Genomic DNA, 4,118 nt, shown 5'->3' with positions numbered 1-4,118 from the left:
GTTGAGAAGAGTAAGGTAGCTCATTTGACTAATGTGAATATAAGCCTGGCTTGGGAAGAAATTTTCGTATGAAAAATTTCATTAAGGCTTTCGTACACACACATTGAGTCTATGGAGGCTTCGGTCGACATGCTGCAGCATGCTTCTTGGGATAGTCTAACTAGTACAAAGTTGTCAAAATTTTTACCTTCCTATAGAAATGTAAGCATGACCCTTGTAAACCTTTCGTGAAAACCCAAAACCAAAATCCACAATGAGTCGAATTCGAAGCATGTCGAAGCGCTGAATGTGAACAGTAACCTCTGAATGGTTAATACTACCAGCCTCTGAATGAACCATTATGGCCTCTGAATCGACACATTTGTATAACACTTCTTTGTCATACATTCGAAATCATTCCTGGAACTGAACTTGCTTCGATCATTCCCAAACCTGTCAAAATTCGAACAAATGATTTTTCATCCAAAGATTTTGTAAAAATATCAGCAAGCTGATCAGTTGTTTTTACAAAATGGACTTCAATGTTGCCATCTTCCACATGATCTTTGATAAAATGATAACGAAGAGCAATATGTTTTGTTTTCGAATGTTGTACTGGATTATGACAAATGCGTATAGCACTTTGTGAATCACAGTACAATGGAATCTTTTTCATATTAATGGCATAATCTCGCAACTGACTCTGGATCCAAATAATTTGTGAAGTAAAAGCAGCAGCTGCAACATATTCAGCTTCAGTAGTAGAAATAGAAACACACGTTTTCTTCTTCGACTGCCAACTAACCAACTTTCCATCCAGAAATTGACATCCACCACTTGTGCTTTTTCGATCCAATGAACATCCTCCTAGATCTGCATCTGAAAATGCCTGAATAAAAAATCCTGATTTCGAAGGATACCACAATCCTAACGAAATTGTTCCCTTGAGATAACGAAAGATATTTTTCACAGCAGTTAAGTGTGGTTCTCGTGGATTTGCTTGATACCTAGCACAATTACATACAGAAAACATGATATCAGGTCTACTGCAGTAAGATAAAGCAATGAACCTATCATACTCCTGTATAAGGTAAGAGCAACCGTAGGCGTTTCTAACGAAGGTGACAGCCTCGTTCCAACCGCCATTGGTACTCTTAACTTCGTGCTATTTGTCATACCAAATTTTTCGAGCAAATTCCTTGTATATTTTTCCTGATTGATGAAAATGCCTTATCTGTTTTGATGAATGTTTAAACCCAGAAAATTATTGATTTTGCCCATCATGCTCATTTCGAATTGGCTTTTCATCAAATTTTCGAATTCACTAGACAAAGCAGGGTCAGTCGAGCCAAAAATAATATCATCGACATAAATTTGTACAAGCATTAGATGATTTCCAACTTTCTTTCGAAATAATGTAGGATCAACTGATCCTTGTTTAAATTTCGATTGTTTTAAGAAAGAGGTAAGAGTTGCGTACCAGGCTCTTGGTGCTTGTTTTAATCCATAAACTGCCTTATCTAAAATATAAACATGATTAGGATACTCTTCATTTATGAATCCTGGAGGTTGTTCAAGGTAAACTGTTTCTTCGAGTTCACTATTGAGAAAAGCACATTTCACATCCATTTGATAAACATCAAAGTCTTTGTGAGCTGCATAAGCCAAGAATATTCGAACAGCCTCGAGTCTTGCGACAGGGGCAAAATTTTCTTCATAATATATACCTTCTTGTTGTGAATATCCTTTGACAACTATTTGTGCTTTATTTCAAATGATATTTCCATCCTTGTCAGTTTTATTTTTGAAAATCCATTTTAATCCGACAATGGAAACATCTTTTGGCTTTGGAATTAATCTCCAAACCTTGTTTCTCTCGAATTCAGCCAGTTCAGATTGCATTGCAACAACCCAATCAGAGTGTTCCATTGCAACCTTATATGTCTTTGGTTCGATTTTTGAAATGAAAACATTGAACATACAATATTCTTGATGAGTATTCAATACCTCATTCTTCGCACGAATTTGAGCTCTTGCTAAGACTCCTTCTTGCGGATTCCCAATCACTTGTTCTTTCGGATGATTTCTTGTCCATTTCTCTAATGGTCGATATGCTGGATAAAAATCCAAATGTGCACCTTCATATAATTCTTCATTTTCTGAACCAGCAACAGAAAGATTATCATTAATTTCGTGAAATTCATCATTCTGATCAAGACTTATCATATCAATGTTATTTTGTTCAATTTTGCCAGAAAGATCATTCTGATGCTCCCCCTCAACAGGATGCTCCCCCTCAACTGGATGCTCCCCCTAAACATCTGCCTTCATTCTCCCATTCTCCCCCTCGAAAGAATGCTCCACCTCAAGCAGAGTATTCGAATCCAAGTGCTCCCCCTCCACTGGATTATTGTGCATACTTTCGCCAAATTTTGGAGAATTCGATGTGGAATTACTATCTACAATTGTTTGTGGGATTTCCAAGTCAACAGTATGCTTCATAGATTCAGATTAATGATTATCATTCGCATGAACTTCAGCATCCACTGCCCTGTCAGGAAGACCAAAAATTAAATCATAATCAAAATCAGATGAACTCACAATTGCAGATTCATCAGTTGATTCATTAATAATCGGCTTTTGTTCAAAATGTTTTTCAATTTCTTTGACATAGTAATCATCAAAAGTAAGATTAAATGTCTCTTCGACTTTTTGTGTGCGCTTATTTAACACTCTGTATGCAACCGAATTGTGCGAATATCCCAAAAATTTGCCTTCGTCAGCCTTAGCTTGAAATTTCGAAAGATTATCCTTGAGATTCATGATAAAGCACCTACAACCAAACACATGAAAGAATTTAACATTTGGTTTGCGGTTATTGATAATTTCATACGGAGTGATTTTGAAACGTCGATTAATAAAAGAACGATTCTGAGTAAAACATGTTGTTGACACTGCTTTGGCCCATAGATATTGAGGAAGATTCACATATGTCAACATTGTTCTGACTGCTTCGCAAAGTGACCTATTTCTTTGTTCAACTACACCATTTTGTTGTGGTGTATATGGTGACGAAAAATTATGTGAAATTCCTTTCTCAATTAAGTACGAATCCAGCATATTATTTTTGAACTCAGATCCATTATCACTTTTGATTTTTCCAACATTCTTTTTCAAACTCATCTCAATTTTCTTGATAAAATCAATCATTGTTTGAGCGACTTCATATTTTAACATGAGAAAATACACCCAAGTGAATCGAGAAAAATCATCAACAATAACCAAAATGTACCGTTTCTTGTTGAGAGTTTCAACAGTTGATGGTCCACAAAGGTCAACATGAAGAAGTTCCATCGGTTCCACAATTTTCGAATCTATCACAATTGGATGTCCTTTCCTATGTTGTTTCCCTTGTTCGCAAGCTGCACATAAGGTATCATTATCAAATTTTAGTACTGGTAAACCTCGAACTAGATCATCAACGACCAATTTATTTAAATTTCGAAAGTTTAAATGGGATAAACGTCGATGCCATAACCAGCTGACATCTGAGGAGGCTTTCAAAAGTAAACACACTGAGGGTTTGCCGATGATTGGTTTGATATCAAGAGTAAACATGTCTCCATGTCGTTTGGACTTGAGCAAAACTTCGTTAGTTTCAACCTTTGAGATGATACTCCCTTCTTCGTTACACACAACTTGATTGCCAGTGCCCACAACGAGTTGTGAAACACTTATCAAATTATGTTGAAGACGTTCGACATAAGCAACGCGATTTACAGTAAATTGTCCATTCGTTACTTTCCCATATCCTTTCACTTGACATTTATGATTGTTCCCAAACTTCACAACACCTGCATTTTCCAAGCTTCGAAAATCTCTCAAATTTTCCTTTCGTCTAGTCATGTGACGTGAGCAACCATTATCAATATACCATTTCTCATCATATTGCTCGTCACATAGCACCTGCGATCAACGAAAGAATTTAGGTGTGACAACCCGAAATTTCTATCTTGTACAAGCCATTCACTTTAATAGAAGTCAGACTTGTTTCTGTTAACTTTTAGCACTGTATAGAATCTGTTTGAGCTTACTGAGCTTAGTACATCAAAGGATCAAATACTAGAATGGGTCAACTA

This window comes from Lactuca virosa, chromosome 5 (assembly GCF_052849685.1).
Source record: "Lactuca virosa cultivar CGN04683 chromosome 5, Lactuca_virosa_CGN04683_v6, whole genome shotgun sequence".
Taxonomy (NCBI): Eukaryota; Viridiplantae; Streptophyta; class Magnoliopsida; order Asterales; family Asteraceae; genus Lactuca; species Lactuca virosa.
The sequence above is the reverse complement of the archived record's forward strand: the minus strand, read 5'-3'. Positions refer to the sequence as shown.